Below are 14,799 nucleotides of genomic sequence, written 5' to 3' on the forward strand. Positions count from 1 at the left end.
CATATAGCGTATTGACGCTATGATACTTGGTTTGTTTTGAATTTCGCGCAAAGCTACACGAGGGCTATCTGCGCTAGCCGTCCCTCATTTAGCGATGTAAGACTAGAGGGAAGGCAGCTAGTCACCACCACCCAACGACAATCCTTGGACTACTCTTTTACCGTCGAATAGTGGGATTGACTGTAACGTTATAATGCCCCCACGGCTGAAAAAGTGAGCATGTTTGGTGTAACGGGGATTCGAACCCGTGAACCTCAGATTACGAGTCGAGTGTCTTAACCACCTGGCCATGACAGGCAGTCAGTACTTGAAATCCACAATAAATGTGTCAATGAGAGAAATATCATAATAACGCCCCTTCACTTCGATATTTAAAAACCCAAAACAAACACGGGATGATCGGAGTTTTCAATATATTTGCCAAGACAAGGCATTTAATGTTGTTACATATTGTCAATGGCGTCACTGAGTTTGTTTTTATGCAAAACAAGTGTCAAGCGATTAGTCATGTGATCATGTCTTCATAGTGGTAACTTACAGACAACACGCTGAACATCAAGGGTGAAGTATTTGTATTTATGTCTGAGGTAACCAAGGTTGATAGACATTTCTACAATGTGAACGTTGTTGTAGGTCAAGCACAACTAGCCAATACAGCGTGAGCTGCTTTTAGAGATCACCAATACAGCGTGAGCTGCTTTTAGAGATCACCAATATAGCGTGAGCTGCTTTTAGAGATCACCAATACAGCGTGAGCTGCTGAGATCACCAATGCTGAGCTTTTCAGAGATCACCAATACAGCGTGAGCTGCTTTTAGAGATCACCAATACAGCGTGAGATGCTTTTAGAGATCACCAATACAGCGTGAGCTGCTTTCAGAGATCACCAATACAGCGTGAGCTGCTTTCAGAGATCACCAATACAGCGTGAGATGCTTTCAGAGATCACCAATACAGCGTGAGATGCTTTCAGAGATCACCAATACAGCGTGACTGCTTTCAGAGATCACCAATACAGTTGTCTAAAGACTCTAGTGTTAAATCATTGTTCAACCATCCCAAAGCGACGTTACTTTACAATGTGCACTGGACGTAATCGGGGAGGAGGGGTCATTACTTTTCCAACTTTATCAACATTTCACTGAACAACAGGTCAGACGAAAACAGTCAGAAACTGGTTTCACAAAACAGAAAAGATACACATCTGAAGAGTGATCAGGACCAAATCCAAAACCAACATATAGGAAAAAAGTTGAGTTCATGGTGGTGGTGGCATACTGGATTTGGCAAGGAACAGTACTGGCTGCTTCGACATGGAAATATGAAACCTAATAAGATACAGTGGTTCAAGCTTTCAATCACTTCTTTTGTGTTAATAAACGTTTTATGATTATTTAGTGGTTTCCAAAGGCTGCAGTATAAAACAATCATTTGCGCATATAAACTCTGACAGTATAAATTTACATATCAGATCAAATTATTGGTAATTTTTAGCATAAAATTAGCTCAGGATATCACTGGCATTATTTGATATCAGTAGATGAGCCTTATCACAACAAGGATATATATAACTTTATTTATCCGTTATTTCTTTTGAGTAGTATACATACATTGTTATTAGTACTTCACAGACCCAATAAGTATTAATCTGTATGTTAACTCAACGTCAACAGTTGTGGCAATACGTGAAATTTCCAAAAAGCACATCCCAGTGTCAATACATGAATGATCCCAAAACCTTATCCTACTACCAGCACTTGAAATAATTAATAAAAACCGTGATAATATCTCAAGCAACCATAAAGCGCACTTCATAAACAAATTATTCCACTGAAACCAATTTATCCAATACTCTCTTGAAAAGTGCGCATATTTCATCAGAATCAAAAAAGTATAAACACTTTCAAAAATGTGCTAATCCAGAAAACATGAAAAGAAGACACAAAATGTTCTATGGTAATTCATAAAAATCCTTAAGTTAGAAAGATCGTTTGGAAGGAATAGATGTTTCTACTAAACTATGCCACTGTAGATTCTTCCGTTACTATCACGAAAAATGGTTGGTTTTACAAACCAACCGTTTCTAGAAGATAAACTCGTTTCAATGAGACTACCAACCAGCTTGTTTCATAAAAGCGTGGCCAGTTTTACTGTAAAACAAACGTAAGCGAAACGTTGTGTTTCTTGTGTATATTTTTCTTTCATATTCAATAAAACCTATAAGCATTATTCTGTAAAACTTTGTTGAGGTACAGATTAACGTAAAGAGAAAAAAGACATTAAAATATACTTAAGAAACAGTACATTAATATCCTAGTTTAATTTTTCAAAAATCAGAATCTATGTGGTGATTGATTTAACAGTTCGTTTTAGGTCGATGGGTTAGAAACTCAAAATTCCATTTTAAAAGAAAAGTATAGGCAAACATAAATGAAATGATACGAAACCATAACGTATTTTAAATGTAGAGATTGAAAGTTAGAATAAAAATGGAAATATCTATCAAAATGAACAAGAATACATAATACACACAAAATCAGTTAATTTCCCAAACAAAACTTAAACCAAATGTAAATAAAAAAATTTTAAAAATGAGCTAAAATGAGTTAGCTTATTGTACGCTTGTTCGCTCTTGGGCCAGGCATGGTCAGGTGGTTACTGATTGAATTTCACACAAACATGCGTTACGATTGTCTTGGGTCAATCCCACTACTCGTTGGTGAAAGAGTAGCCAAGGCATGGTCAGGCCTTCCCTCTAGTCTTACACTGCTAAATTAGGGACGGCTAGCGCGAATAGCCCTCGTGTAGCTTTGCAATCGACATTGTTACAAATTCTCTAGCATTGTTAGTACATTTCAAACGTAACCAGATCTAACACGCAAGTGCTGTCAGTATTATAACTTTATTGACAAAAAATAGAATTAACAAAGATCGCAAAGCTAAAACTCGGACGTTTTTGTAAAAAAAACAACAAAAAAAAAACAACACAAAAAACATAAAAATAAAGATGGTGAAGTATTATTTTGGCCAATCTTAATATAATTTTAAAAAGATCTAATAGCTGGACCATAAGAAAATTACGCTTTCGCCAGACAAACAACTGCAGAATTTTGTATGTACTAATTTTCAAGTGAGACAAAATCCAACTTTGGTGTTCCACATTCCCACATAACCCAAGTCAGTGATCATTCTCACGCTACATACCCAAGGACGATTCGAGCTCCAAATCTTTGTACCATTCCTTTACTTAGTTATGATTTATGGACTACACCACCGACAGAATGACATATAACCGTGGCCAAGCGAGTATCAATTCTATGGTGTGACTACTATAAAATGTAATCTTTCTCGGAAGCTGGGATTAATACACGGTTATAGCTACTCATATTCTGTTCACAAGGACGTTAACTGAATGTAGGAAATCCATGGGACGTGTTATGTAAAACGTTTCTGAATTATACCTGAGTAAAGATTTATGGTTTTCAATTGTCACACTACAATTAAATTCGATATATTTTGTAAAGGGTTGTTTAAAGTGACTATTCTAGATCTTTGGTACACCAAGAAGAAAGAGTTACCAGCTAGATCTTTAATACATCAGAAAGGAAGTTACTAACTAGATCTCTGGTATACCAGTAAGAGCTACTCAGTGGCACAGCGGTATTACTGCGGACTTCCAACGCCATAAACCGGGTTTCGATACTCGTGATGGGTAAATCACAGATAACTGTGAAATTATATGCTTAATTCAAAACAACAAAAACACCAGTAAGGAAAGGTTACCAGCTAGATCTCTGATATATGTACTATTATCTAGATATTTTAAAATTAGTGTTATCAAACAAACAGGTGGAAAATGCACTTATTTTTACACATTACATGTCATAACTTCCTTATTTTCGTTATCTATATGTGTACACATTATACCAATACTCAAATGATCTATTCACCTGCAGTTTTTATAGCTTCTGTCTGATCAACTTCACATTAACTTGGACGCATTCAAGGCATTTGTTGTTTATTAACAGTCGAATAATTATACAGTAAAACCTGTACAAGCCGGAAATATCAAAATTTGGCAGCATTATCTTAAGATTTCTCTTATAAAAGGTCCTCTATATGGCGGTACCTGCGTAACGCAGACGGAAAACTATCTTTCACCTTCCTCATCTATCAACAAATAGGATCAGAACCTGAGTAAGGCGGAAAAAATGTTTTTGATTAAATATTAATTTCTTATTTAATTAATAATTTGTTTAAATATTAATAAATATTCAGACATTTTGTTACATAAATATTAGTTAAATATATTATGTTCTTTTTTCTGCCATCATTATTTTTGCAGTTAAATTAGATTCATGATTTGTATAAATATATTTGTCTTTTAAGTGTAAAATTCTACTCTTTAAATAATTCTCACAGAAAAATAAATTCATATCTCTCTAATTTTAAAATTTAGGGAAAATTTACCATGGGTAATATATTGGTAAAAGTAAAAATCCGCGCTGTTTCAAATATTTAAGGAAAAATCAACTTCCTGTGGAATGGAAAGCGAATAAAAAAGTGTGGAAGACAAGTGCTATATTCGAGGAATTTTTTAACAATTTAAACAAAAGAATGGAACAAGGAAATAGGAATATTCTACTTTAGCTAGATAATGCAACTTGTCACCCAAAAATTCAACTTTCAAATGTTCGTTTAGTCTTTCTACCTTCATGTACAACATCAGTTCTACAGCCACTAGATAATGGAATTATACAGTGTATAACATTGAAATACAGAAAATTGATGCTTCAACATATTATTGCAAACATGAACGATTGTAAGAGAGCATCTGAGATTATCATAAAAATTGATGTGTTAGAAGGAATTACATTTTTAAGTCATTCAATCAAATGCGTAAAATATGAATGCGTAATAAAGTGCTTTCGAAACTGTGAATTTATTCTTGATAATGGCGGAAACTATAGAGAAGTTGTTTGTTATGACGATTCTAGTAAAATTCAAACTCTGATTAAGAAGATTGGAGCAGATGGTTCTGTGAGCGCGGAAAGTTTTGTGAATGTTTTAAAAGACACTGATGAAATTGATTTAAAATCTATAATAGAATCGCAAGATGGTAACAGTGTGAGAGATTCAGAAGATGAAAAAAATGTAAAAGATAGTAAGGAAATAGAAATTCCTACTTCACCGCTAGTGTTACGTTATATTAACGCTATCAAATTGTATGGAAAAATGAAGGTGGAAAATGAACTTCATGAAAAAGCCGTAGAATTGGCGTTCTCTTTTAACCGCATGAGAAAGTCCATTAAAAAAACGAAACAGTTGAAATTGAACACTTTCTTCAAATACATTTACGATTTTGTGAACTTATGTATATTTTGAATGTCTATTTTTGTTCTTATTCTAATAAATATAGCATAAACAGTATAATAACTTTATTCACAAACGTCTTACTTCCCTTGAGTCAAACAAGTACAACGTTCCGCTCAAAAATTATATATAATTAAGGAAGTGCACGTTCACTGTTTAAGCCGAAAATTTTACTCAGTCCCGTGCGATTCTGCCTTAGACAGGGTTTACTGTATTACATTTTCAAACTCTACCGATGTTATGTTTCCATTTATGTCTACTGCCATTGTCAATACGAAGAGATTTCTTTTAAAATTAAAATGAATCAAGAACTACATTAGAAATTTAAAGATGAAAATAATGAAAAAACTTTGCGAAAGTAGATACAATGATTGAGAACTACGTTTAACCCTTAAACGTAACATCAATAAAGACTAACATGGTGAATATTTTAAAGATAATGAATTATTGTCCTGATTAGTATTTAGTGATGTTTGAATGGATGAGGTGATTTTGAAATTTTACGTGAAGGATCAAATTTCGTGGATATACCATTAGCACCATTCTCCGTTGTTTAGATTAGTTGTTTTTGTTGGTTTTTTTTTAATTTTGTGCAAAGCTATACGAGGTCTGACTAGCAGTCAAAGTCTAGAGGAAAAGCAGCTAGTCATCACCACCCACCGCCAACTCTCAAGCTACATAATGACACATAATCCGGAACCAGGACTGGAAAGACCAACTTCAGATGACTGACGGTGATTCTTGTACTTACCTGCTAGTCTTTCTGGCGGATTATGATCATTACCATTCTGCTACAGGAAGTCCTTTACAACTTTGTAGACTGGATGTCAACATTGGTTTTATGCCATTTTCTGTTTTAATTGCTTTCTAGTTTGGAAATGCAATTTATCACCGAAGTGCTGTCTTTCCATCATGAGAACTAATATCCATAAGCTACATATATGCTATGTTATAGTTATATGTGTTTGGCTACATTTTAAGTTGAAAGAGTAAAGTGATAACTGTGGCGATTATTAAAAAAACAAATAAAATCCTAGTATTTCCTGCTATAGTATCGCCATCTGTTAATAAAATACGACAATTCAACCAACCAATATTTTTTGCTTTTGCTGTTTACCAACAAAGGTGGCAGGTAAAAAAGTTTTAAAAGATGGTGTACGGCTTCTTATAGTATATGGCAATCCAAACAGTCCGTTTCACGATTTTTCTAAAAATCAATCGATCATCAACAGGTTTGTCTTAAAATCTATTGACAATGTTAAAAAATGTCTCAAAATTTAATTTTGTTAAAACACAATATCGTTATCGAGTTTGATATATAAAATATTAGTTATATATGTGTGTACATATATATAAAGAGAAAGATTAAATGATTCACATTTTATTCAATAAAATATTTTCAAACACGAGGAACAGATGGCAGCACATTAGTAAGTTTCACATTTTTATAAACTAGAACCAGTGGCTTAGCACTAACTCTAAATATTTCTAACGTTAAAAAACGGGCTTCAATACTCGTGGTGTTTCAGAGCAAACAAGCACAAAGAACTACTGATATCAGTACAACAGTATTTGTAATTGTACGTTAAAGGCAAGGTATCAAGTAAAATATTTCATCACTTCATCGCATTACTGATATATTTAACATTCGATTGGATAGATAAACATTCAAGGAAAAGAAGCTACTAGAAGTGCATATGACTGATTGATAATATGATTGATATTAACCTAGTGCTTAGAATGTTAAACTCGCAATCTGCGGGTTAGAGGTCGAATTCATATTACTTAACATGCTCGTGCTTTCAGCCATGGGGCCCTGCATGACCATGTGGTTAAGGCACTCGACTCGTTATCTGAGGGTTGCGGGTTCGAGTCCTTGTCATACCAAATAAACTTGCCCTTTCAGCCGTGGGGGCGTTATAATGTGACGGTCAATCCCACTATTCGTTGTTAAAATAGTAGTCCAAGGGTTGGCGGTGGGTGGTAATGACCAGCTGCCTTCCTTCTAGTCTTACACTGCTAAATTAGGTAGCGCAGGTAGCCCTCGAGTAGCTTTGCGCGAAACTCAAAAAGCAAACAAATAAACAAACCTGTTCAGCCATGGAAAAATGGCTAGCGCGGATAACCCTGGAGTTGAGTTGCGGGAAATTCAAAATAATACTATGATCCATACGCCATTATCTTAAAATATCAAATTCAAGAAAAAGTCGAATACCATCTTTTGTGGCTTTCAATTATTCGTACTTCCCGAAATTCTCCCTAAATGCAGCAAGGCCGTCTATAATAACTGTCACGACTTTTGGAAATAGCTACATACAAGCACTAGCTGCCACTTCTTTGGTAAATTTAGTTGAGTGGTGAGATTTAATATCACGCATCAAGTTCCCCATACTGCGGCGTGAAATTTCACGTCAACCAAAAACAAACCATAGACGTTGCGATTTACAGTTTGGAATGCTATCCAATATGCTAAACGTGACTATGGACAATTTGGAAGCTTTATAACTTATAAAAAATCAAATTGGCAAGTCTTTAAAAAGTCATTATTTCTGTTACACCCCACATTTTTATAACACTGAATTTTCAAACATTTTATGCATGTGCATATTTAGAGACACCCATTCTACAACTTCCATTTTCGAAGAGTCCGGCATGGCCAGGTGGGTTAAGGCGTTCGACTCGTAATCTGAGGGTCGCGGGTTCAAATCCCTGTCACACCAAACATGCTCGTTCTTACAGCTGGGGGGGGGCGTTATATGTGACGGTCAAACCCATTATTCGTTGTTTTTTAACAAGTAGACCAAGAGTTGGCGGTGGGTAGTGATTACTAGCTGCCTTCCCTTGAGTAGTTTTGCGCGAAATTCAAAAACAAACAAACAAACAAACCATTTTCGGAACATCAGCATATATTCAATGGTCTGTTGAGAAAGTAGTGAAGGAGATTCAACTTCCTTTTCATTAAATATTATATTTATTCTTTTGCAAACAAAGTACTCTAGCCATCTCACATTGTCATTAACACAGTTACAATTTCGACATGATCCATGAGTTCAAACTTATTGAACTGAAAGCTAACTTTCTATTTCAGTAGAAGAGAGAAAAATGTAAAAAAGAACAACAACAAAAGTACGACTTTATCTAGTTTGCTTACGTAAACATTTCCATCAAACATATTTTGTATATCTTGTAGAACGCAAAATTTTGGCTTCAGCAATATCGAAACATAACTTGATATCGATTTTCCTGATAAGCCCCATACAACCATACCATACGATTTTGCTTGTAGATACCAGCTTTTTGTTTGTTTCACGTATTAATGCGGTTCTAAAGAATGCCTATTTGAGCTATGTTTTCTCAATTTTTAAACTAGTGGTCTACAATGGAGGCAGTTATTCATTGCTACCCACCGTAAACTATTGGGCTACTCGAATCGAATAGTGAGATTTTGACCATCACTTTTTGTAACGATTCCATTGCACCAAAGTGCGGAGAGCGATTTTGCGAGAAAGAAACGCAAAACATGGTCTCTGACTTTGTGATTTACTCTGAATAGACAAATCTACAACTACTTAGAATGAAAGAAATAAGTACTGAGGTAAGTACTTATTGGGAAGTATACACCCAGACGCCAGCTTACTAGTTGCATTAGTGAAGGAGTATTTTGTCAGTGTACTTCTAAATATTTTGAATTAGTTAATCATGACGATCAGAAATCACGTAAAGACTGTGACTGGTTATCACATAATTAAAAACAAAGAAAGTCTATTATTCTACAAATCATTTTTACAGATAAACCGAATCAGATATAACTGAAAATGAAATAATATCCTTCTAAGTGTGTAGTTTCATAAATAAAACTTAGAAAAGTGTTAGATTACTAAGGTGATGATTATGTTTTGCTCCTTGAGACACAAATTAATCTATAATTATAAAACACATAGCACAGATACCATGTTTTCTAATGTAAGCAGCATTTTATCACATAAAACTCTTTTAAAATTAAACATTCTAACAACAGAAAGCCAATAAAAACTCCACTATTGCCAACACAGAAACCAATAAAGGACTCCACTACTATCAACACAGAAAGCCAACAAAAGACTCTACTACTATCAACACATAAAGCCAATAAAGGACTCCACTATAACCAACAGAGAAAGCCAACAAAAGACTCCACTACTATCAACACATAAAGCCAATAAAAGACACCACTATTACCAAACACAAGAACATACTTGGAGGTAACGCAGCAAAAAACTACAAACACAATCCAGAGAAGAACACCAGTAACAAACAAACAGGCAAGTTTACAACACCAATAACGAAGGTAACAGAGAAATAGCAAAAGGAATTACGAATATAAACACCGACTTCCATTAAATATTCAGTAAACCAAATAACAACACGAACATTACAACAATGATTATTAGTCTTGTCAAAAAATACCTACAACATTTAATACCACAGAAAATTATAACTAACATCAATCAAACCACAACGAATATTGGCTTTCTGTGTTGGTAGAAGTGGAGTCTTTTATTGGCTTTCTCTGATGGTAACAGTGGAGTCTGTTATTGGCTTTCTATGTTGGTGGTAGTGGAGTCTTTTGTTGGCTTTCTTTGTTGGTAGTAGCGGAGTCATTTTTTTAGGTAATGTATCCAATGTATTAGTTTTTGTTCAATTGTTGTCATATTTCTAGTGTTTTTATTGTTTCGTATGTTATATTTTCTTCGTTTTATGTCTGACAGGTTTGTTTATACGCCTGTTTTGAATTTCGAAGAAATCTGCTGCAAGCTCTTGAGATACTCCTTGACTAATGACACATTATGACGTGCGCAGCTAAAAAGACGAGCATGTTTGGTGATATGGGATTCAAACCCGTAACCTGCAGATGGCAATCAGAGCGCCCTGACCAGTAGATCACGCCAGACCCTCACCTGAAGGACTTTATCGTTATTAGAAGACAGAACCAAAGGTATAACAATATTAATATTAAGAAAAGCTATATTACTTTTCATATATTGAGCAAATATTATAGCATGAATATTTTATTTTAAGAAAAGGTATTTTTATCATTCACAGAATATCAGTAAACATTATATAGTGAATGATTTCTAAAACAGATTTTCTCTTTGTTGTTACGTACAAAGCTACACAATCAATTTATCTATGCTCTGTAAACCACAGATCTAAAAAATATTTATTGCGTTATAAGCCCTCAAAGTTTGTTTGTTTCTTGAATTTCGCGCAAAGCTACACGAGAGCTATCTGCATTAGCCGTCCCTAATTTTGCAGTGTAAGACTAGAGGGAAGACAGCTAGTCATCACCACCCACCGCCAACTCTTGGGTTACTCTTTTACCAACGAATAGGGGATTGACCGTCACATTATAACGCCCCCACGGCTGGGAGGGCGAGCATGTTTGGTGCGACGGGAATTCGAATCCGCGACCCTCAGATTACGATTCGAACGCCTTAACCCACCTGGCCATGCCGGGTCCCCTCAAAGTTACCGCTGAGTCAGAAGGGAAACAATCACGAAAGGAAATACATTATAATACGAAGAATCCACAGAATCGATATTACTATTAATAAGTTCTTGAAGAAAATAGTAAGTTACCGTTGGAATATTGAGAAAATAACGTACAAATGGAAATATAACATGAGTGATACCAGATAGTTGGCACGAGAAAAATAACGATTACTCTATTCTGTTCATTAAAGCAGCCCCCACTAGTACAGCGGTAAGTCTACGGATTTATGATGCTAAAATTAGTGGTTCGATTCCCCTCGGTGGGCTCAGCAGATAGTCCGATGTGGCTTTGCTATAAAAAAACGTACGTACAATGTTCATTAAAACATATAATACAGTGGAACCCCTCTAAGCGGCCACGCCTCAGATTCAGTCACTCCTTGAAAGCGGTCATTCAATCACAGACCCTTTTTTGTTTACATAATCCCTAATTATGTACAATGTAACCCCTCTAATCAGGCCAGTTTGTTTCAGTCCCGAAGGTGGCTGCTTTAGAGGGGTTCCACTGTAGTTTGGTTGTCGAAACCATTTGTGTTCGTTCTTCGGGTCACACTTAATTTTCAAATATATGGTACTGTATTAAATAGCTAAACAAACCTTTAGAAGACCTCTTATGACTTCTTTCATTTATTGTCTTTCTTATGCTTCAAAAAAATCTTGCATTCATTACATGTAAACTGTAAGTAGTGTGACACAAATGTATACAAGTAAAGCAAATAGTAAAAGTATATATTTGCGAACAATACAAATTGCTGTTAAAGTATATAGAGGGTAATTTGATGACGGTAATTTGACAAATTATCTTTAAAAAGTTTCCTGTAGAAGCTCAGTATTTGTTTGTTACAATAAACGAGAAAGTTTACGGAATGCAAGAATTTACGTCGCAAAATAATATGTATACGAAATATATGTTAACAAGTGCTGTGAATTAATTTTCCTATAATAATAAGCTATCAAATATATTTTGTTATGTTTTGAATATAACGTTTGATTTGTCAGATAAAACTTTAAACTGTCATGAAAACAAAGTTCTTTTTATGGACTCTTTTTATAAGTCCACGCTTTTATTTGTTTCATTTTTGTAATTAGTCAAGATTAATGCTTGAAATTTCCCAACACATAATAAAATTAGAACAGTAGCCTTAATATTTGGCACATCGCCAACATTAGACAGAGGACTAAACATTAAGTTCTTTTTAATACCAATTTGTTAGTTTGCAACAAATATTTTGGGATTGTCAGTTTGGTTCCAAAATTAAAAAACAAACAAACACGTAAACCATGACAAACCATTAAAAGGATGGTATAGTTTGGTTGTTAGTTCTTCGTGGTTATGCAGAAAGTAATATAAACGGTTATCTTTGCTCTACCCACCAAGGGTATCAAAACCTTGGGCCTGGCATGGCCAGGTGGGTTAAAGCATTCGACTCGTAATCTGAGGGTCGCAGGTTCGAATCCCCGTCGCACCAAACACGCTTGCCCTTTTAGCCATGGGAGCGTTATAACGTTACGATCAATCCCACTATTCGTTGGTAAAAGAGTAGCCCAATAGTTGGCGGTGGGTGGTGATGACTAGCTGTCTTCCCTCTAGTCTTACACTGCAAAATTAGGGACAGCTAGCACAGATAGCCGTCGAGTAGCTTTGTGCGAAATTAAAAACAAAAACAATCAAAACCCAATTTCTATGGCTGAATTCCGCAGACATGCGCTGTTCCACCGCGTGACGATCATATAGGAAAACATAACTTCTACAAACTCACACTTTAATTGATGGCCGCACGTCAGCTGTTCTACGTCGAACATATAGGTACAAATCTTCAATATAACAAGAGGAAACCCTCAGTTGCAGCGGCATTTACGAAATTCTTTTAGAAAGGATTAGAATAAGTTAATCTATAATATGAGACCTTCTCTCCACCCTTTTGGTTAGATATATTCTTGCACGCCAATCGTAGGCGTGTGTATACCTGATTTGATTTTTAATTATTCATCAATACCTATACCAACCTACCCTCACGTTGAAATTCTTTAAGGCAAGAGTAAATTATATTCATCTTTGAGACCTTGCTCGTGGCTAAACACATCATTCGAGAAGATTTGACCTACTTTATCCAACATTGTAATCAAATCTGAAATCGGACAAGAAATGATGGAACTATGAGTTAAAAGTGTATGCTTGAAAAAATCAAAGCCATTGTATGAGCTGTTATCCCACGGCTAAAAAAAACAGGAACACAGTTAGCAATCAATAACACACATGTGGCTAACGATATCGTTGAAACATTAGATTAACTGTCACGAGGTAGTTCTGTCCTCATCTGCCAGAAATCACCATAGTGGTACTTCCGATCTCCGTTATTTCAAATGAATAATGCATGAAGAATGTATCTCATAACGGCTGGTATGGGTGTTAACAGTTTTATTGATAAACAGAGAACAACGTTTCAGCCTTCCTAGATCATCTTCAGGTTAACAAACGGCAATCAACGTCTTTGATAGCGTACCTTTATACTAGTCTCAAGCAATCAACGTCTTTGATAGTCTACCTTTATACTAGTCTCAAACAATCAACGTCTTTGACAGTCTACCTTTATACTAGTCTCAAACAATCAACGTCTTTGATAGTCTACCTTTATACTAGTCTCAAACAATCAACGTATTTGGTAGTCTACCTTTATACTAGTCTCAAGCAATCAACGTCTTTGGTAGTCTACCTTTATACTAGTCTCAAGCAAGCAACGTCTTTGGTAGTCTACCTTTACACTAGTCTCAAGCAATCTACGTCTTTGGTAGTCTACCTTTATACTAGTCTCAAACAATCAACGTCTTTGGTAGTCTACCTTTATACTAGTCTCAAACAATCAACGTCTTTGATATTCTACCTTTATACTAGTCTCAAACAATCAACGTCTTCAGTCGTCTAAAATTTATTGCAATAAAAGTCTTCGAACAATAAGTATATTTCTGTAATCCTCATGTTACTGGTCAAAACAAACTGAACAAGATAACAATATTGTGTTAAAAACAAGCCCATAACAGTTCAAAGCTTCTTAGTAATTATGAATAAATAAATGAAAACACTAGATTTAGACAATCCTTTCTTTATTAATAAAGTTTTCAATTACAAGATATCCGAAATCTAAATCTGAAAAAATATGGAAGATATGAAAAACAACAACAACAGAGAATTCCTAAATTAAATATTTTGTTTTTACTGCTGACACCTTAACTAAAATTACATTAGACCGTTTCAAAATATAAAATTTGTTAGAATGTATAGCGCAAAAAACAAAACGCTTTTTCAGACTCTTTCAGAAAACGCTTCGGTCAAATATTTATAAACAGTAATTTCGTTGGCAGTCATTGAAAAGCGTTTCACCAGGACAGTATCTTGAAATAAAGAAAATCAGAAAACCAATTCAGAAACAGTAGAATTTAAAAATCCAGTTTTCATCCACCAGAAGCAAAATGATTGTAACAACATTGTAATTAAAAATCACTCTTCAAGAGTCATTCTAAAGTTTTATTAAAAACATAACGTATGACTTCAGTTGAATAGTTCATTTCGTCACGATAATATGCAGCAACTTTTGCACACCTTCCAAAGTACGGGATGAAGCTACAATTTCTACTGATATTAGCACTACTGATATCACGACACAATGGTACTGCATCAAGTTGTAGTCTCAATTTCCTGATTATTTACAACATTACAGTTGTGTAAATTACTGTAATTCTGTTCTTCAAAACTTTCACATTATTTGAACGCGTGATAAACATTAAATATTAGGCAGGTCCTTAAGAGAAGAAATCTAATGGTGTAAAATTAGAAAAGAGTGCTGTCCACGACACTTGAATTCAAGGCTCTATCCATCTTTCGGAAAATGTAGCATT

The 14,799-nt window shown here is 34.9% G+C and overlaps 1 pseudogene across 1 annotated transcript in view; it reads right to left on the reverse strand.

Moving 5' to 3' along the window:
• Positions 1-14,799, reverse strand: part of LOC143229603 (uncharacterized protein CG43867-like) — a 219,381-nt pseudogene that overhangs the window by 137,297 nt on the left and 67,285 nt on the right. The window lies entirely within an intron of this gene.

The sequence above is a fragment of the Tachypleus tridentatus genome, chromosome 10 (genome assembly GCF_004210375.1).
Source record: "Tachypleus tridentatus isolate NWPU-2018 chromosome 10, ASM421037v1, whole genome shotgun sequence".
NCBI lineage: Eukaryota > Metazoa > Arthropoda > Merostomata > Xiphosura > Limulidae > Tachypleus > Tachypleus tridentatus.